Source organism: Ascaphus truei, chromosome 4 (assembly GCF_040206685.1).
Source record: "Ascaphus truei isolate aAscTru1 chromosome 4, aAscTru1.hap1, whole genome shotgun sequence".
Taxonomy (NCBI): domain Eukaryota; kingdom Metazoa; phylum Chordata; class Amphibia; order Anura; family Ascaphidae; genus Ascaphus; species Ascaphus truei.
The window spans coordinates 333,689,716-333,712,573 of record NC_134486.1 but is presented as its reverse complement, the minus strand read 5'-3'; positions in this window follow the sequence as shown (position 1 = coordinate 333,712,573).

The window sequence follows — 22,858 nt, the reverse complement described above, 5'->3', positions numbered from 1 at the left end:
GTGATATGATGTGAGGTTCTCCTTTAAGAGTTGAGTATAGTATTTTCCCTTGACACATCATCACATGATGAGTAATGTGACCCGCAAATGCTGACAACATGTAAAAGTAGAATGTTATGCAAATAATACACGTCAGCTGTGACACAATGCAGGGAATGCCCCCCACACTGTAATGCAAATGACGTTTGTATTGTGAGCAATGAAACGTAAACAGTACTATACTGTTATACGTCCCCGCTCCATTGACTCCATTGATGTACAGAAGTTTTTTTTTTCTAAGTGCCATTGCGGCAGCCTTAGCGATCGTTCTCCCCTCCAAACTGCCAACTTTAGTTGGCGGGAGAAATTGGCCATAACATCTCAATTTCGTAGTGCCGATCAGGCCCGATAAGCTGTTTTTTTTTGTTGAATCCAGCCGATTTAAAAAAGTGGCGATCAGTGGCGAAAACAGGCTTATCGGCAGCCGACTGGCCATAACAAAATAATCGGCTCCGAAACCTGGCGAAATCAAGCACTTATCGGCGCTTACTGAATCTCAAACCCAATTTTGGCTATAAAATGGTGATAATTCCCTTATCAACGCTTACTGCATGAGGCCCATAGTTTGTAAGTAACTGATTTGCGGCGGCGACTTCTTCCTCCGTAAACCCCTCAAAATCAGCATCGTCCTCACTGTCACTGGCGAGTTCGGCGTCAGCCGGCACAGGACGTGCACCTGTTATGTTTCGCCAACGTTTCACAATGCACATTTGTGTGACCGCTTCCCAAGCTTCGCCACCAATATAAAAAACTTCTTTTAGATTCATTTTCTTTAAAAATGATATAACAGAATCTTCACTTGTGATTATTCGATGTATCATTGTTTTCCGAAAGTTCATCTTAAAGGTTGCAATAATGCCTTGATCAAGCGGCTGTATTTTGGATGTCGTGTTCTTGGGCAAGTAGCTGACCCTTATTTTTCCATCTCGGCTTATTAGGCTATTGGCCGGGGGATGTGCAGGGCAGTTGTCAAGTAACAACAACGCTTTTGTATCCAGGCTTTGTTGACGTAAGTATTTACGGACCTCTGGTACAAACTGTTGATGAAACCACCTTTCGAAAATACTGGCAGTCATCCAGGCATTTCTGCTAAAGTCATACGCAAAAGGCATAGTACCCTTGTTTACGCTGTTCGTCATTCTTACAGGCCAGAGTGGTATTCGGTAGCATTTTGAAACACAGTCCGGTCTCATCACAGTTATAAATCTGTTCTGCAGTATAGCCACCATCTTCAATTATCTCTTGAAGTTGGGCAGGGTACGAGCATGCAGCTTCATCGTCAGCTGACCGTATCTCTCCTGATATAGCGGTTTTAGTTATTCCATGTCGCCTTTTAAAGCGATCTAGCCATCCACTACTTGCCGCGAAGGAGGTTGAAGCATTGCCGTGAAGTTGGCTGTGAAACTTTTTGGCTTGCGTTTGCAGATGGGGTCCAGACAGAGGTATGCCTTCGGATCTTTCTTGGACAAACCACTGAAAAACAGCTTTATCCAACTGGCTGTCTTTAGGTTCACGCAAACGATTACGCTTCAGTCCATCGTCTGTTTCCATGGATTTTACTGCATCACGAAGTTTCTCCTCCTCCTTTTTCCATCCGCGAACTGTAGACTCATTCAGTCCTAGGTCTCTAGCCACCTTGGTTTGCGTGACTCCAGATTTTATTCTGTCAAGCGCAGCAATTTTTTCTTTGACGGTAAACCTCTTACGTTTGGTTGAAGTTTCCGCCATTTCTTCCTGCCTGGGGTCTTCACTTTTTTCTTAGTGTTGAAAACGTGAGGCTTTTAACAACTGATCTGGAGGGCTTAAGTACAGTACCTGAGTACAGTATGTATTTTACCAGCTCTCAGACAGCACAGTGTGTTGTATGATTAAAATGGCTGAGGGGTCAGAGGTGTGTGTACGTGTCACTTTATTACAATGTTTGATTATACAATACAGTATTTATTTTTTTATTATACAGGGTACAGTATATGTGATCACTTCATTTGTGTTAATTTTTATTCAATTTTTAATAGTTTTAACAAACTTTAATGTTATGTTTGTGCAACTTTAACTGGTGTAAAATGACCCCGCCAGGTCACGTTGCCATGCCGTGACGTCACATGACCCCGCTGGGTCATTACACGACGAACCGCAGAGGAACAGAGGGAACTGGCAGGCAACATCCACTCCTCACGAGCCGCACGGCGCATGCGCACGGCGAACGTGAGGGGTGCCTGCATAAGTGTGCTGCTTTGGAGACAGGTAAGCAGTCTCCGGAAGACCGCTAACCCCCCCCCCTGCCGCAGCACAGGGCCCTCGCGTGTGTGTAAGTGTCTGTGAGTGTGTGTAAGTGTCTGAGTGTGTGTGTAAGTAAGTGTAAGAGCCGGAGCGGGAGGTGGGAGGTTTGACAGGGAGGGGGGGCGTGGCGTGGCTTGAGCGGAGGGACCCGCTACTCTCCCCCCCCTCCCTCCACGGACTGCAGGAGGGAGCTGCTACTCTCCCCCCCCTCCCCGGACTGCAGGAGGGAGCTGCTACTCTCCCCCCCCTCCCCGGACTGCAGGAGGGACCAGGTATTTAGAACTTAAGCATGGTAAAAAGGCCTCGCTTTAATATGCTAACACTATGTGCAACGTGTGGGGTATTTAACAACAAATGACAATCTTGCTGACTTGTTATCTATCTTTGGTACAGAAATCTGCCTAGCCTCATTGCCAAGATGAGCATCTTCATCTTTTGGTAACACAAGTGCAGTTCATTTCTATGGGTCCCTCCCTCCACTGGCTGCAGGAGGGACCCGCTACTCTCCCCCCCCCCTCCCTCCATGGACTCGGGCTGGAGCACTCATACATACACACATACACACACACACACACACACACACAGGCACTCACGCACTCATACACACACACGCGCGCACACACATGCAGGCACTCACGCACTCACACACACACACACACACACACAGACAGGCACTCGCACTCACACACACAGACCGCTAACCCCCCCCCCTGCCGCAGTACAGGGCCCGCCGTAGCCGCAGCGCAGGGCCCCGCCACCCCCCCAACCCCCACAGCACAATGACTTCCCACCCCCTTAACTTTGTGAAACAAAAGTCACAAGACGTTGTACAGGCAAAATACATCTGTTAAACTGCAGTTGTCTGTTTATTTCTATATAATAATTGTGTGCAGTGTGCAGTGTGCAGTGTGTGTGCAGTGTGTGTGCAGTGTGTCAGTGTGTGCAGTGTGAGCAATGAGGAGTGTGTGTGCAGTGTACAGTGTGTGTGCAGTGTGTCAGTGTGTGCAGTGTGAGCAATGAGCAGTGTGTGTGCAGTGTGCAATGTGTGTGCAGTGTGTCCAATGAGCAGTGTGTGTGCAGTGTGCAGTGTGTGTGCAGTGTGAGCAATGAGCAGTGTGTGTGCAGTGTGCAGTGTGTGTGCAGTGTGAGCAATGAGCAGTGTGTGTGCAGTGTGCAGTGTGTGTGCAGTGTGTCAGTGTGTGCAGTGTGAGCAATGAGCAGTGTGTGTGCAGTGTGCAGTGTGTGTGCAGTGTGTCAGTGTGTGCAGTGTGAGCAATGAGCAGTGTGTGTGCAGTGTGCAGTGTGTGTGCAGTGTGGCAGTGTGAGCAATGAGCAGTGTGTGGGCAGTGAGTGTGTGCAGTGTGTGCAGTGTGCAAAAAAAAAATGTAAAAAAAAAAAAAAAAAAAATTTTTTTTTTTTTTTTTTTTTAAACGGGAGCCACGGGAAAACCGCGTTATAACCGAATCGCGGTATAACGAGGTGCGTTATAACGGGGTTTAGCTGTATTCACTATTGAACTATTGCTTCTTATATATTATATGATATATTCTTCACTTACACTTCACACACATCACTATTTATATATTTATATATTAATTATTATTTTACACACATCATATCTATACACATCCTATTCACTCCCATACCTACACAGCATATTCACATCCATCCACCCACTACATGGGCACATATTACTTTTCACCATTTTTATATGGTCTACTGTTGAGGTTATTTTGCTATCTGCTCAACATACTTCTCATGTAGGGTACACATTGTTGTTTATCATTATCAATGATGTTCCTAGAATTAGGCTTTATATATTTTTTTGTTCCATTTTCTTCATTTGTTGTAACTATTATTACACTTATGTTTCTAGGTAGTGTACATATATTTTGTATTATTTATTGAAATTATGTATTCTGTTATCTTATGTTTTGTGTTTGTTTTTGTGTTCATGTTTATGTTCGAGACGCTGAGAGTCCCAGCGCACACATCTGCGCATGATCAAGTTTGTTTTGGTGCACTGCACCTTTAACACGGGACTATATTATCGGGACATACAGGGACTACTTTTTTATACCACGTTTACCCCTGAGGAAGAAAGCAAGACTTTCGAAACGCGTAGGGTGTTTCTGAGAGGTCCCCCACACTCGCTGGTGAATCCTGTCCCCCTTGGAACTTGCCAGCTGATGCCCGCAGGCTGACGAATCCGGGCGTATATCCATCCGCGTTTGTACCAGCTCCGTTTGGCGCGCTTTGAGTAGCCGAGCAGGAAGGAATTACTACCTCCAGCAGACACGCGAATCATCCGTGTCCACGGCGAACAGAGGTGGATGCCACAAACAGAGGGAGCAAGCACCATCCACAGAGGAGGATACACGTGTGAGCCCAGCAGTTCGTTGCAGCAGCAGCCATCCATAGAGGGGATACTCTTACCTATCCACTGCCTGATACCTTCTTACTTTCGGTAAGCAGGTACCCCCACCTGAGTTGGAGTGTCCTATCAGTTTCTATTTTATGTATTTTATGTATTTTTAATGATATACTTTATTAAATGTGTTTGTAATTGGTCACCTGTTGTTCTCAGCGTCCGTCTCATGTTACATGTTTGTATGTATGTTTAACAGTATTACACTATGTTGTGATTTTTTTCCTTACATGTTTATCCATCTCATGTGGAACATCCATTCCTAGGAGAAACATCCACGCCACTGGTTGTATATTTTTATTATTATTTATTTACACTATACTAGTGCAGAGCGCCATTGATATTTTTTTTGTACTGTGCTACTGTGCTACTGTGTCAATTTCATGTTTTTAAAAGCCAGGACACTAAAATTAATTTTTCTGCACTCGCTGCGCTCGCATCTTAGAGCGGGAAGGTTGGAATTCATCCCGCGGTTTCAAATCGGGATTCTGATGTACATGACACGTGAAGTGTTCGAATAACGGCCGCTGCATCAGTAATTATGGTCTGTACTGGTGTAATGGTCCTTTTACTGTAGCTCCTTTTAGCCTTGTAGCCAAGGATACACAGAAACAATTTTCCCACTAGAATGTAGCATTGTTGTGACAATACTAAATTGAACGTCTGACACTTAGTATACTGTAGCAGCACTAGTACACAGTGGTTGAATAAGTCCTGAATGAGTAGCCAATTACAATTAATCTGTGACTCGGCGTACAGTAGATCATGCTGAAAACTTGAGAGAAGATGTACTGTAGTCACTTTTTAACCATAATGTACAGTGCAATTGATAATATAGAACATTGTCTCTTTTTTTACAGACCCAGATGTCCAAGAAGCACCAGCCATTGCGAAGAAGTAAAAGACACAATTGTAAATTTTGAAGAAGAGGCGATATTGTATTGTTCTATTATTATTTTCCCCTTTATTATCCTGTCCAAATAAAAATGTTTATTCTTTAAATATACTTTTTGTGTGTTCATGTTTTTACTGTCTAGACACTTACAGTAGTACTATACAGATGCAGCCACCAGTATTAGAAAGAACACTTACCTGGGAAATTCTGGGAGAATCTGGGACAGTCTCACAGTAAATGCCTCAACATGCCTCAACATTGCCTCAACATTTCTGTGAGATTCTTAATGTCCACTGGATTAACACAGCGGGGGATCCCTGCAGTCCCATTCAAATTTAATGGGACTGCAGGGACCACTGTTGTTTTAATCCAATGGACCATTAAGTATCTAACAGAAATGTTGAGGCAATGTTGAGGCAATGTTGAGGCCTGTTGAGGTATTTACTGTGAGACTGCCCCAGAATTTCCCATGTAATAGTTCTAATACTGGTAGCTGCATCTGTACCTAAAGTTCTAGTAATACAGTATAAAGCTAGACAATTAAAGTGTTTGCTACTATTTAGACACCAAACACAGAACTCCAGCAAGCTCTTTTTGGGCACCCCTGAGCCCCCCACCCCCACCGCCCGAGCCCCCACAAAATGTATATGCATATGTGTCAAAAAGGAGAGCTAATGAACATGGCAAATCTATACAACAAGCAACAAAGAAGCCCAATGTTACATCCAATATGTCAAAAATACACAGTAAGATACTTATATATTCTCTTGAAAAGGGGTCATTTAGTTTAACCCCTTGGTCAAAGCATTGTAAGCCTGTGAGCCTAAGTGTGTGTAGAATGTCCAACTTAGGCGCACAAGAAAAAAGAAAGAAAGGGGAGGGGAAAACAAACAGAGTAGTATGTTTGTGTGAAAAATGTGATGAGTGCTTGTTAATGCACTTACACTTAGATGAGGATGATAGAGCCTTTATCCAATATTATGGACCAGGAACAGTGCAGGGGCTTGAGCTTTGTTGTAACCAGATATCCTGATGAAATCTTGATATATCTTTATCCATTTCAGCTACTCCAGGGTCTTGGGCTGCTTTCGATGTAGATAGTCTATCTCTGTCTCAGGGAAGTATCATGGGGGTGAAATAGAATTGAGAAACAGACATAGCATAATACTGTTTATTTAAAACAATAACCTATACAATATACTGTAGGTTTAAAACACATTTTGAGAGATAATAAAAGGCAGTGAGAGAGTTAATGCAAACTGAGCCTCTCACACGCAGTAGCTGTCCCGATCTGCCGATATTAGGCTTCATTTCTGTGTCATGTGTTTATAATGAGAGTCTCTCCGGAGCTCTCCTCTCCATGTGCAGGTTTCACTCAATGTACTTGCCCGCTTCCGCGTCACGTGTCAGGCCGGGGAGCTCCCGGGAGCTGTGTCCTCTGAACTACATGTATTTGCACTCACTGTGCATCCGCACACTTCCATGTCACGTGGGTCTCGCGAGATCTTGACTCTGAAGTATTTGCTGTTAGCTCCAGTCACAGCCATGATCAGGATTTCTCTCCTTCTCTCTCTTTCTGCACATAGAAATGTCACCCTATGCATTTCACCTCTATGGCTTCTTCAGCGGTTACTGGAGCTAACAGCAAATACTGCAGCGTCAAGATCTCTCTATACCCACGTGACATCTGTAGGTCAGCCATTGAGAAGCGGTGGGACAACAGCAATAAACTGATGGTGATAGTGGAGATGTGGACTCAGCTGGGAACTCCGACGGTCGTTTCACCATGAAACTTCTTCCAGGAGTGTAATTTCTATGCAGAGCAATTACACAATATTTATAGGTGCATCCAGTATTGCGTCATTGGTGACGTGTTGTATAAGCCCCAATCAGAGCGGTTTCAGATCAGAAATTCCATCCTTATACATTTGTGCGTGTAACCAAGGCATTTCTGTAACTAAATAATATACATTTCAAAAAAACAAACAAAGCGCACAACACTCATCGTGAAAAATGTAATAAACTATGTTTATATATAAGGTGTTTCAAGGCTATGCGTACATCAAGGTAGATTAATCAAGCATAGAGCCACAGAGTGGCAGTTACCAGCATCTGCAACCAGGAACCACCAGAGCTTCACTCTACTTTCCACCTACAGGTAGGTGAAATGCCAGATAATTGATGACTCGGACACAGTCTCAATGTCCTGTAAATAGCGTCAATGCGCTTAGTGGATCCTGGGGAGTGGTTGTCCTTTGCTCGCAAGTAGTACACAGGTTCCTCTGCAGACCTCACTGTGTTTCCCGATCAGTCAGGCAGCGTGACAGCGTGGTCCCGCGGGCCCTTCTGTGACGTCAGAGCGCCCGCTCTGTTTTGAGTAACAGCGTCTGCCAGTAATGATTCAGACCTTGGCAACCACAGAGGCAGGCAACAGTGCGGCACATGCGCAGAAGAGGAAATCAACTCAGTTGGTTGCCAATTGGGGTCTGAATGTGGTTGCCAAGTGAGGTCTGAATCATTACTGGCAGACGCTGTCACGCCGTCACGCTGCCTGACTGATTGGGAAACACAGTGAGGTCTGCAGAGGAACCTGTGTACTACTTGCGAGCAAAGGACAACCACTCCCCAGGATCCACTAAGCGCATTGACGCTATTTACAGAACATTGAGACTGTGGCAGAGTCATCAATTATCTGGCATTTCACCTACCTGTAGGTGGAAAGGAGAGTGAAGCTCTGGTGGTTCCTGGTTGCAGATGCTGGTAACTGCCACTCTGTGGCTCTATGCTTGATTAATCTACCTTGATGTACGCATAACCTTGAAACACCTTATATATAGACATAGTTTAATGAAGACAGGATTGAGGGATAGTATCCCTATAAGCGGGTCTCAGCTAACTCAGGGTAGAGTATAAGTAAAATGATAATAATAACCTCTGTGATCAAGGTATAGGAGCAAATATGAGTGCTGGAGAAACTCTGATAAACCATGTGTAATGGTACATGAAATGGTATATGTGCACTAATGGCGCTGTGTGGCTAGCTCAGGTCTCCATATATGCCATAACGTTCCCAAACAAGCCCCAACAGAACCAAAAAGTACATACCAGAAATGATCTTTGTTTCAGTGAGAATCCCCTCTTTTGCAGCACAGCTCTTTCCTTGTAGTGGGTGCTTCACGTCCATAGAAGTACAGAGAAGAGTAGTCCCAAGGGGGTCAAAGGCGGAGCACTGCCAGATCGAAGAGGGAGAAAGGGGGCTGCATCCAGTGGTATTAAAAATATGTTTTATTGAGTGGTCAAAAAAAGAACATTATCACTTTTACGCGTTTCGGGAATTGCGTCCCTTTCTCAAAAAGTGTATCCGCGTCTGCGTGCATAACCGTTTCATAGCAATCCCCCGCCCTCGGCGATGACGTCACGGGGCCGAAAACTCGCGCGAGTTGGTCAGAGAGACCAACCCATTTGCTGAGAACACCACCAATGAGCAGCCTCGCTGAGATCTCGCCCCCCAGTGAGCCGTGGGACCGGGAGGTTCCAGAGAAAAGACATAGCTGCAGAAAGAAATATACAAAACACATTGTGCAACAATAACAGCTTAAAAATAATACATAAAATTAAAATCACGGATAAAAACCAACAATTTAGGATAGAAAGGCTTTCAACAAGATATAGGTTAAACAGATAGCATGAGTCATCAGATACAATATTATTATCATGACTGATATTTGGGCTAGGATAACAAGACTGGCATATATAGAACCCTAAAAAAGGTTTGACAACTAACAGTAAGGGATATTAATATATGTACATGAATAAGATTCTCAATGAGTAAATCATATTGGCAGTAGTGTATAGTATTCATATAACAAACAATGCTCAAAAGATGTACTAATGATGAATTAACATCTCAAGATTTAAATTATTCATTAGATGAAGCATGTAGGCATCTATACAGATTATTGATCATTGAATAAAGATCAAAAATTGATTAACTTCAACCCATCCTGTACACTCAATAAAGACTGAGATGTCAATCTTATTTGCATATATTGTAATGATGCAGAGGAAAGGGGCAACAGGATGGGGAATGGGGGGGGGGAGGGGGTAGAGGGGGTGGGGGAGGAAGAGGGGAAGAAAGGGAAGGGAGAGGGGAAAGATAGGGAGAGGGGGAGGGAAAGGGAAGGGAAAGGGGAGGGGGGAGGGGGGGAAAAGATGCAGAATCAATGATATCAAGAAATGTTATAACAATCATATGGGAGAAACAAAGAAATCAATGACTATGTATGTTAAATCTATTAACATCTGGGAACCCAGATAGTTTATGCAAGAAAGTGCTTGAGTTCCCAGTCCATATTTATGCCCCTGGGTGCCATAGACCCAAGGGCATAAATCCAGAACATCTCTCTTTTGTTCAACATTGACTCCCTATCCCCTCCCCTAACATGAAGTCGTACGTGTTCTACCGCACTGAACTTGAAACCCTTGATGGAACCAGATTGGCATTGTAGAAAGTGGCGTGCCACTGGGTATCTTTCATCTTTGTTGAGAATAGTTCTTACATGTTCTGTAATTCTCTCTTTTAATGGACGAATCGTCCTACCCACATACGAACAACCGCATTCGCACCTGAGTACATACACAACAAAATTGGTGTTACATGTCATGAATGAGGATAAGATATGGTTCTTTTTCGTATTAACATTTTTGATATGTTTGATTGGATAGGCATACTTGCACATCTTGCACTTTCCACAACTAAAGAAGCCTTTCACCTTATTCAAAATTTTCTGTCTATCAAGATCAAACAGACTTGGAGAGACTCTGTTGCCGATGGTTTTAGCTCTTCTAAAAACCATCCTGGGTCGATCTTTGATTAAATTCTCTATGTCCCTATCTAGTCTCAATACGTCCCAGTGCTTAGTTAAGATAGCTCTGATGTTTTGTGCCTGTCTAGAAAAGGCAGTAATGAATAATGGTGCCTCTTCAGGCTTGCAGTGTGTACTTTTGCACCCTTTTTGTGCTTTCTTATGGTCTTATTCAAGAGAGTTGTTCTAGCCACACTGGATGCGAACTTGTATGCTTTGTTAATATCTTCCTCTCTATATCCCCTATTTCTGAATCTTTCATAGAGTTCTTTGGCCTGTGTTATGAAGGTCTGGTCTGTTGAGCATAATCTCCGGAGTCTAAGGTATTGCCCTTTCGGGATGCCTGTGATAAGGGATTTAGGATGTGCGCTATTGGCTTTGAGCAAGGAATTTCTTGAGTTCTCTTTTCTGAACATTTTGGTTTGAATTCTGGAATCTTCATCAACATACACTGGCGACACACTTTATTCGAGCTCGGCTAGTCCCACGAATTCGGGTATACCCGGGTGTATTGAGGTTTGTGACTGTTTTCTGCCCGAGTGCATTGAGGTATTTTCCAGGCAGGGATTGAAGCATTTTATTCCCGCTGGCTGCAATACTGCACAGTATATATATATATACTGCATTACAATTCATGAATTTATGCCATCTGGTAGACACGCGAAGCATTGCAGCCTATTAAATCCTAATCATTATCATTTAACAGATCAGCCGCCCGTCAGCCAGGCATGAACCTAGGCTGGGAAGGCAAACGCAACGGGGCTTGTCAGAGGTGAGGAGCGGCGCATTCCAGGTATCTGCCAGGTACATACTGGGTATTTGCTCGAATAAAGTGTGTCGGTGCAGTAAAGATGTAAGTCCAGAAAATCCATCTCGCTCTCATGTGATCTGATCGTAAATTTAAGGTTAAATGTGTTGTTGTTCAGATATACAAAAAACTCATGTAGTATACAAGTGCTACCATACCAAATAATAAGGAGGTCATCAATGTAACGTCGATAAAAAAGATTATGGGTTTTTGGGAAACCACATTTATTTTTGGTGACACCAACCCCTTTAGACACAATATTCTTTTTTATCGCCAAAGGCCATAGAACTCTATGAAAGATTCAGAAATAGGGGATATAGAGAGGAAGATATTAACAAAGCATACAAGTTCGCATCCAGTGTGGATAGAACAACTCTCTTGAATAAGACCATAAGAAAGCACAAAAAGGGTGCAAAAGTACACACTGCACAGCCTGAAGAGGTAGCATTATTCATTACTACCTTTTCAAGACAGGCACAAAACATCAGAGCTATCTTAACTAAGCACTGGGACGTATTGAGACTAGATAGGGACATAGAGAATTTAATCAAAGATCGACCCAGGATGGTTTTTAGAAGAGCTAAAACCATCGGCAACAGAGTCTCTCCAAGTCTGTTTGATCTTGATAGACAGAAAATTTTGAATAAGGTGAAAGGCTTCTTCAGTTGTGGAAAGTGCAAGATGTGCAAGTATGCCTATCCAATCAAACATATCAAAAATGTTAATACGAAAAAGAACCATATCTTATCCTCATTCATGACATGTAACACCAATTTTGTTGTGTATGTACTCAGGTGCGAATGCGGTTGTTTGTATGCGGGTAGGACGATTCGTCCATTAAAAGAGAGAATTACAGAACATGTAAGAACTATTCTCAACAAAGATGAAAGAAACCCAGTGGCACGCCACTTTCTACAATGCCAATCTGGTTCCATCAAGGGTTTCAAGTTCAGTGCGGTAGAACACGTACGACTTCATGTTAGGGGAGGGGATAGGGAGTCAATGTTGAACAAAAGAGAGATGTTCTGGATTTATGCCCTTGGGTCTATGGCACCCAGGGGCATAAATATGGACGGGGAACTCAAGCACTTTCTTGCATAAACTATCTGGGTTCCCAGATGTTAATAGATTTAACATACACTGGCGACACACTTTATTCGAGCTTGGCTAGTCCCACGAATTCGGGTATACCCGGGTGTATTGAGGTTTGTGACTGTTTTCTGCCCGAGTACATTGAGTTATTTTCCAAGCAGGGATTGAAGCATTTTATTCCCGCTGGCTGCAATACTGCACAGTAAATATATATAAACTGCATTACAATTCATGAATTTATGCCATCTGGTAGACACGCGAAGCATTGCAGCCTATTAAATCCTAATCATTATCATTTAACAGATCAGCCGCCCATCAGCCAGGCATGAACCCAGGCTGGGAAGGCAAATGCAACGGGGCTTGTCAGAGGTTAGGAGTGGCGCATTCCAGGTATCTGCCAGGTACATACCGGGTATTTACTCGAATAAAGTGTGTCGGTGCAGTACATAGTCATTGATTTCTTTGTTTCTCCCATATGATTGTTATAACATTTCTTGATATCATTGATTCTGCATCTTTTCCCGCCCTCCCCCCTCCCCTTTCCCTTCCCTTTCCCTCCCCCCTCCCTATCTTTCCCCTCTCCCCTTCCCCCCCGCCTTCCCCTTTTCCCTCCCTTTCTTCCCCTCAAACCTCCCCCACCCCCTCTACCCCCTACCCCCCCCCCATTCCCCATCCTGTTGCCCCTTTCCTCTGCATCATTACAATATATGCAAATAAGATTGACATCTCAGTCTTTATTGAGTGTACAGGATGGGTTGAAGTTAATCAATTTTTGATCTTTATTCAATGATCAATAATCTGTATAGATGCCTATATGCTTCATCTAATGAATAATTTAAATCTTGAGATGTTAATTCATTATTAGTACATCTTTTGAGCATTGTTTGTTATATGAATACTATACACTACTGCCAATATGATTTACTCACTGAGAATCTTATTCATGTACATATACTGTATTAATATCCCTTACTGTTAGTTGTCAAACCTTTTTTAGGGTTCTATATATGCCAGTCTTGTTATCCTAGCCCAAATATCAGTCATGATGATAATATTGTATCTGATGACTCATGCTATCTGTTTAACCTATATCTTGTTGAAAGCCTTTCTATCCTAAATTGTTGGTTTTTATCCGTGATTTTAATTTTATGTATTATTTTTAAGCTGTTATTGTTGCACAATGTGTTTTGTATATTTCTTTCTGCAGCTATGTCTTTTCTCTGGAACCTCCCGGTCCCACGGCTCACTGGGGGGCGAGATCTCAGCGAGGCTGCTCATTGGTGGTGTTCTCAGCCAATGGGTTGGTCTCTCTGACCAACTTGCGCGAGTTTTCGGCCCCGTGACGTCATCGCCGAGGGCGGGGGATTGCTATGAAACGGGTATGCACGCAGACACGGATACACTTTTTGAGAAAGGGACGCAATTCCCGAAACGCGTAAAAGTGATAATGTTCTTTTTTTGACCACTCAATAAAACATATTTTTAATACCACTGGATGCAGCCCCCTTTCTCCCTCTTCGATCTGGCAGTGCTCTGCCTGTGCCCCCCTTGGGACTACTCTTCTCTATAAACATAGTTTATTACATTTTTCACGATAACTGTTGTGCGCTTTGTTTGTTTTTTTGTTACTAGATTCTAGGGTCTTGGGCTACCCTTTACACAGCAGCAGACGCTCATCTACATTGGTATATATTTGTTTACCTTTTCCACATGGTGGGGTGTTTTTTTTAAATTTAAATTGACATCACAATTAACACTTTGTATTAAGTATGTATTTTAGTGCGCACTTATTTGTTTTTTCTATTAATATACATTTCAGCCTGCTAAAATTAATGTTACATTTCTGGACCTGAGTGGTCCAGCCTGCTAAAATTAATGTTACATTTCTGGACCTGATTGACCATGATTGGCATATCCTTATGGATATTTACCGTAAGGAAAAATCCACAAACACAATTTTACATGCCAGCAGCTTTCACACACCCCACAAAATCAGGGGAATACCCATTGGTATTTCCTGTCTCACCCTCAAATACTTTCTGGGCAAGCTTCCCAGCTACCTGAACAAGCTCCTCACCCCTACCACATGCAGCACCTATCACCTGAGATCAGACTCCAAAAGACTATTCATGGTCCCAAGGCTCAACAAAGTATCCGGACGTTCCTCCTTCTCCTTCCGTGCACCCCAAAACTGGAACAACCTACCAGAGACTCTCATATCCACCACCAGCTTAAGTTCTTTCAAATCTAAGGCTGTCTCACACTTTAATCTGGTATGTAACTGTTTCATACGCTCATAATATACATTTTCTTTAACTGTGCATGCAATGTCTTGTATATAATGTATACCTTGTTCATTTATGTAACTGTACTTGTAACCATGTATTATTTGTTTTACTCTATGCCCAGGACATACTTGAAAACGAGAGGTAACTCTCAATGTATTACTTCCTGGTAAAATATTTTATAAATAAATAAATAATTGGGGAATTTATGTGGCATCGCCGCAACTGTTCTACAATGGATACCTTTAGTGCTCAGGCAAGTGAAATGTCATCACAATTTAAAGAAAGAGGCTATATTAATAAGATTAATCAACAGGGCCACCTGAACAGTCAAAGGACTGATAGAACATCTCTTCTCCAAACAAAAGCTAAAATATTGTCCGACAAAAAAAATACGCTTTATAGGAACATACAACAGTAAATGGAATACCTTGCAAGATATCTTACAACAACACTGAGATATCTTACTTGCCGATAAAGATCTTAGGTCTGTTTTAGGCAACACAGTCAATTTAAGAAGTAGGTGAGCCCCAAATTTGAGAGACAAATTGGTTAAAAGTCACTATTCTCCTCCGTTAACCATTACTTTTCTCAATCAATCTGAGATTAAAAGATTTTATAAGTGTGGCCACTGTTCAGAAGGTTAAAAATAAGGTTTCTGCGCTTGTGCTGTCCTCTAAAATTGACTGTAATCCGTTTGCGTGTTTATTTTATAGCATGTTAGTGTGCCGTTCTAGTGGTGGCGCATCTATTTGCTAACGAGCAGAGGTATCACATTGCACTCTGTGACATTCCTATGAGCATATCTGTAGGGAGTGTTGACTTGTGGAGTGATCCGATTGGTTTCTGGTGTTGGTAATTAATGCGCATGAGCTACCCCTTTCATTTCTCCTGACGAAGCACATGGTTGCGAAACACATAGAGGTCATGAAGGGGAGCTCTGCGCATTCACCGATTGACGGGAGCAAGGCAACAAGGAAGCGCCAGGAGAGATAACCATCTGCCGGTGTGTTTGTGTCATCCGGACACTATCGCGTTCACGCATGGCACCCGCTGCTGCTTGTGGTCAGTACTTGCTCCCCTCACTGTAGTCTCAGATCAGTTTCCCACCATTTGACACTCTATTAGTGTATATTAGTGTATATTTAGTGGGTTGGTTGGTTTATTTGTTATTTTATTTAGCATGAAGACACCCCCCCCCGTGGGAGGCAGGAACGGCGTGCAGCCCAAAATGAAACCGCAGCAGGCAATGGTGATGAAGCACACGAATCGTGTGCTTCATCACCATTGCCTGCTGCGGTTTCATTTTGGGCTGCGCGCCGTTCCTGCCTCCCACGGGGGGAGTGTATTCATGCTGCAGATCTTCACTGGCTGCGCGCCAGACGGCTGCTGTTCCTGTCATTCTATGACATAGAGGGATACATCTGATGCGAGCAGAGCCAAGTTTGCAACCGGTTCTCAGATTGCCGGTGCTGCTGTTTATTCTTACTACTGGCCTCCCATCACTTTTCAGAACCGTGAGTCTACAATTACAATTTCACTGGTACTCTAAGGAGAGCTATTTGTTTATTGATAAAACTGTGTTAATCGGTTGTTTTGGGATCTGGTCAGCATTACATTTACCTATTATCAGGATGCAGCTGTCTTCTATAGACTCTTGGAAGCGCCTGGATAGTTAACCTCTTGGTTACCTGGTTTCATATGTTATTTTATTTAGGTTGTAGTTATTGATTGTGCTTCATTGAAGCTGGCATTGAGTAAGCATCCCTGAATTGGGAGTTACCTTTTATATATATATACATACTGCACCGACACACTTTATTCGAGCAAATACCCAGTATGTACCTGGCAGATACCTGGAATGCGCCGCTCTTCACCTCTGACAAGCCCCGTTGCGTTTGCCTTCCCAGCCTGGGTTCATGCCTGGCTGACGGGCGGCTGATCTGTTAAATGATAATGATTAGGATTTAATAGGCTGCAATGCTTCGCGTGTCTACCAGATGGCATAAATTCATGAATTGTAATGCAGTATATATATATATATATATACTGTGCAGTATTGCAGCCAGCGGGAATAAAATGCTTCAATCCCTGCCTGGAAAATACCTCAATGCACTCGGGCAGAAAACAGTCACAAACCTCAATACACCCGGGTATACCCGAATTCGTGGACTAGCCGAGCTCGAATAAAGTGTATCGCCAGTGTATAGCTACCTTTAATATATATATATATATAAAAAAAAAAGGGGGAAGGAAAGCAGCGCCTATGCTAAGGTTAACTAGGCAAATAAATATATATCCTATACACCAACTGTGCAAAAACTATTATTAATCTATACACTTAAACAATAAAATAATTGGATTATCCTAACACAGATATTAAATAGACCTATAACCAAAAACACATGATCTATTAATAGTATTAAGAAAAAAGAAAAAATAAAGCCAAAAGAAAAAAAAAAGAGAGTATGAACACCAGTCCTCAGATAGTCCAATAATGATATGGATCCTGGTATGAAGGGTCTCCTGCTGCTCTCCAAAGTGGACGAACCACGTCCACAGGGCATCTATAGAAGAAAAGGGAAGAGAGAGCGCATACCCATAGCGTAAAATAGTCAATTTTAATGAGGGGAAGGGAGGGAAGGGGTTAAGAAATGCGCTTACAAGAAAGCAGTAAAATCAAGCATTGTGTGAATAATCACCACCATCCGGTATGTATCTGCAGTATCCTGGGGCAGTCCCGATCGTGCAGCAATAGGATCAGTGTCCAAACAGATGTCCAGGGCTGGTGTATTCCATATACACGTGTAGGGTCCTGGAAAGATGGCTCCTCGTGGATCAAGCCTTTGCAGCAGTCGCGCGGTTCAATCAGTTCCGGCGCACGGTGATGACGTCAATGCCCATGCGTCTAACGTGATGACGCTCCCTGACGCGTTTCGTCACTCACGGGTGACTTTCTCAAAGGGAAGTATAGAGAAGGGGGAGGTCCAGTACTTTATATGCTCTCCAATTATCTAGATCACTGGGAGTCTCCCCTTCTCAGCTGTATATACGCTTGGTGCTAATTGATATTTGTTAGATGCGCACAATGCATATTAAAAACCTTTGAGTTGAAGGAGTAAAGAAAAAATCTTATTCAAACAACAATTAATTAGATGAAAAAAAGGCACATAGTATTCATATGGGGAGTCAACCTTCACATAACATGACAAAGTATACATCAATAATTGATAAACCTGTCATACAAATATCGTGAAAGATAGACATGCAAGGAATGCATATTTTTTACAAATCGTGCATGTATATGGTATATGGTATATATATATATATAATCAAAAAATAAATAGATAATACCGTTCTGTGGCTAACGAAATGCTTTTATTTGTGCGAGCTTTCGAGATACACTGATCTTTTCTTCCGGCGATGTTACAAAGAAGAGATCAGTGTATCTCGAAAGCTCGCACAAATAAAAGCATTTCGTTAGCCACAGAACGGTATCATCTATTTATTTTTTGATTATTGAAGCTCGGCTAACACGGTACTGATACCTCTACATGTATATATATATATATATATATATATATATATATATATATAGAAAACAGAATACAATCAGCACAAATTCCAAACACTTAGTGGGGTTGTAGTAGTAAAAATATTAACTACCCCTTGCCAATCAGTCAAACAGGAGGTGTTATACCTTACAATCTATTCTTGCTTGAATGCAGCCAATTAGGTCTGCGGCTCCACACTTGCCGCAATGGATAATGTAGAGAAGAAATGACCTAGGCGCAAATAAGCCAGGAAAGAAACAAAGAGAAAAATATCATAGGGCAGTATGTCTGTTACTTTCAGAGTTAAGGTGGTAAGGTATACACTTACACTTAATCAGCCAAATAAAAGCCTTTAATCCACCACTGGGATTCAGGAACACTGCTGCTGGGATTTCTTTGCTGTTTGCATGGATCTCAGACTCTCCACGACTGCTGCTTGCTTCAGGGGTCACCTTTTCATCTGCAGCTGCGTGTCTCCTTAACATGGGATATAGCTCACCAGGGAGGGGGGGGGGGGAAGGGGAAGAGGGACAATGGAACAAAAATAGTATAAAACCTTTTATTGTAAAAACTATCTAAAAAATAACAAACAGTATCTCACTCACATGGTGTGAAATAATTTCAAGCAGTTGAGAGTTTGAATTGAGTCTCTCACACTCGTAGAGTAAGCTGTCCGGTCCACTGCACTGCTGCTAGCCTGGTTTACTTCCGCGTCACGTGCTCCGGCTCCAATTCTCGCGAGACTTCGACCTCCAATGACGTCACAGCGCTATCTCCACTCCGTTCTGCAGCGCGTCTCACTCTGCTCGGTTTGCAATGCCTGCAATGACTGCAGGGTCTGCCCTACGCGTTTCTCCTCTAGGGCTTCCTCAGGGGCATAATACCATTGTATCTCCCCACCCCTGGTATATATACCCACCTCCTGTGACTGATTGGATGCTTGCAAACAATTATATTAAACACATTACCTCCGTGACGGGTACTAATTAAAAACGAATGGTGAACACAAGATGAACCAAATGTTCCTATTACCCAGACTGGCGATACCTATGTGTACTTTAAGAAGAGATAATTACATAATGTATACATTTGACAATACTGGTTTATGCCTTAGCCTATAGTCAATTGGCTGTAATGCCATAATCTCTTGTTTCCCTAATCTAATCAGGGATCATATTGAGTACATAAACTAATCAGGGATCATATTGAGGAACATAAGCTAACCTCATACTGCTGCGACACACTTTATTCGAGCAAATACCCAGTATGTACCTGGCAGATACCTGGAATGCACCGCTCCTCACCTCTGACAAGCCCCGTTGCATTTGCCTTCCCAGCCTGGGTTCATGCCTGGCTGATGGGCGGCTGATCTGTTAAATGATAATCATTAGGATTTAATAGGCTGCAATGCTTCGCGTGTCTACCAGATGGCATAAATTCATGAATTGTAATGCAGTATATATATATATACTGTGCAGTATTGCAGCCAGCGGGAATAAAATGCTTCAATCCCTGCCTGGAAAATAACTCAATGCACTCGGGCAGAAAACAGTCACAAACCTCAATACACCCGGGTATACCCGAATTCGTGGGACTAGCCGAGCTCGAATAAAGTGTGTCGCCAGTGTATATCTAATTGTGCCAATTGGTATTAGAATAGAAATTTAGACACTATATATGTTGTATGACAACTAGAATCGCTAGGTTGGGTAACAGAAAACACAACAAAATTTCATACACACACAAGAACAATTAGAAGGTGAATTAAATGGAGCTTAATGCCCCTACCATTAAGACAAGTTGTATACATTGTTAAGGCTAGAATATGCATATATACAATTTTTAAATACTGCCAGAGCTCACTAAATTGGCATAGGTTCTTTTTAGCAAATAATTTAGAGCCAACTCTTTAAGTGCCAGCAATAGAGAGATTTGTACTTAGGACTGGAAGTCAATAATATGTTATATTTGGATAGTGTATTGGCAAATCATCATAATGACACATCAAGCTTATTGATAATGAAGGGACCAGAAAATTTAGTCAGATCTGACAACAAGAGTATTACTAAATATTGGATCTAGACTATATATACAGATGAGAGACATTGAGTCAGGAGTTAATAGATTACGATATACACAAATCTATATATAGCTAAGTGAAACAGAGACTTAAATACAGATGAATAATTTGGTAGCTGGTATCTTTGATAAACAACAAACCCAAATTAAACGCTATAAGTGGACATACCACATATCATATTTCCGATACAACATATTAAAATTTCCTGTGGCTTAGGTAGAACATATTCAGATCATGAAAAAACTTATTTACTTCGGTATTAAACATTGCGAACATAGTAAAGATTATTTCTATGATTGACATAGTAATCGTTACTTGGTAAACCCTTATAGATCTATACTGTTGGTGTTCCTGATTGTTATCTGTGACACAGTATTTACACTATATAATCCACTATATCATGTGGAGCATTATATTAGTACTAATGGCATGAGTTAGATGGTATCAAGAGTGATACAACCCACAGTCATATTGGGGTAAGAGATAGCTACACACTAATAATAAACATAATAAACATAAATGCTTCCAGGGGGGACAGGATGGATAAGCACCTATTTAATGATCTTCCCATAAGCTAAGTGAATTGAAGTCAAGAAAGAAGAGCAGTACTTTCAGTAATCAAGAACACCAAAGGCCATTGAACAGTAATTACATTCTTCCTACTTTATAGCACTCAGACTAAACAGATAATTTGGCTTATCTTACTTCTCTTAAGCAGGGGTTGACAGTCTAAGATTTGTACAACAGTTCAAAGGATTTTTGGGAGGCATCTTACAGGCCTACATAGGGGAAGATGGAATATGGACAAGAACACTTAATTGAATACAGTACCGAAAATATAGAGGTATGTCGAGTAGGATATTAATATTACTCTCTCAGGAAGGACCCCAGGTCAATATCAATATTCATACCCAAAGGTGCTAACGTTTTTAGGGTATAAATCCAGAAAGTTTCCTGTCTGGATATTTTTATGACCTGGTTCCCACCCCTCCAATTGGGATGAATTTTGTCTATTCCAACAAATTGTAGACCATTTGGGTTTTGGCCGTGGTATTCCTTAAAGTGTTTTGATACACTGTGTTGGACAAAACCTCTTTCTATATTTTTCACGTGTTCAGCAATTCTTAGTTTCAATTTACGTGTTGTTCTCCCTATGTATTGTTTATTACATGGGCACTGTAGCATGTATATTACATGACTTGAGTTGCAGTCAATAAAATCCTTTATTTCAAACTCTTCATTTGTTGTTGCAGATGTTATTTGTTTATAAGACTTTGATGTATTTTGGCATAATTTACAGCCTCTGCATGTCAGACACTTATAGAAGCCATTTGTTATACTTACAGGTTTGATGCATTCTTTTTTCAAACAGCTGGGAGCTAATCTCTGTTTGAGGTTAGGGGCCTTGGTGAAAATAATTTCGGGTTTAGTTGGTAAAATCCCTTGTAAAATAGGGTCTTTTTGGAGAATATTCCAATGCTTTTGGAATATCTTCCTAATATGTTTGGAGGAGCTCGTAAATTGTGTAACGAATGGCACAGATATTTTGCCTTCCTCACCTCTATTTTCCTTGATTTCTTTTGATTTGTAAGTTAACAAGTCTTTACGCTCCATCTGTTTGACTCTGCTAAAGGCCTCATCTACAACTTCTTTCTTGTATTTTCTATCAATAAACTTTTCCATTAGATCATTTGCTTGTTCCTGGAAAACGTTATCCTGAGTACAGTTTCGTTTTACTCTTTGTAGTTGGCCCAGGGGGATGTTGTTTATCCACCTATCTAGATGACCACTATCCCCCATCAAGAAATTATGGCAGTCCACCTCTTTTACAAACGTTTTGGTTTCTAAAACCCCATTCAACACATATAACTGTAAATCTAAAAAGTCGATGGTCGTTTGACTATATTTATATGTGAACTTCAGGTTGTAGGGATTGTTGTTAAGTGTGGTTAGAAATAGCTGTAGTCTCTCCAGGCTCCCGTCCCATACAAACAGAATATCGTCAATGTATCTCTGCCAGGACACCAGACTTGCCCCAAACTCATGGTTGGACCAGATGTATTCGTCTTCCCACATGCCCATAAAAATGTTGGCATAGTTTGGGGCAAATCTGGTGCCCATAGCAGTGCCCCTGATTTGCAAATAGTACTTGTCGTCATACCAAAAGTAATTATGGCTAAGTATATGTCGAATACAGTCTACAATGAATCTAGTTTGTATTGGGTCTAATTCCCCATTTCGAAGAAGGGTATCCCTAACTGCGTTACATCCTTGTGTGTGATCTATCACTGTGTACAATGTGCACACATCACATGTAACCAAAAGGTAGTTATCGCTCCATGTCATATTCTGTACGGTGTTGATTATCTGAATACTGTCCTGCACATAGGATCTCAAGTTCCTAACTGTACTCTTTAGAAATGTGTCTATGTAGCCCGAGAGGTTAGCGGTTAGGGATTTTATCCCTGAGACTATAGGGCGTCCTGGGGGGTGGGTGGTGCTCTTGTGCACTTTAGGCAAGTAATAGAAGAT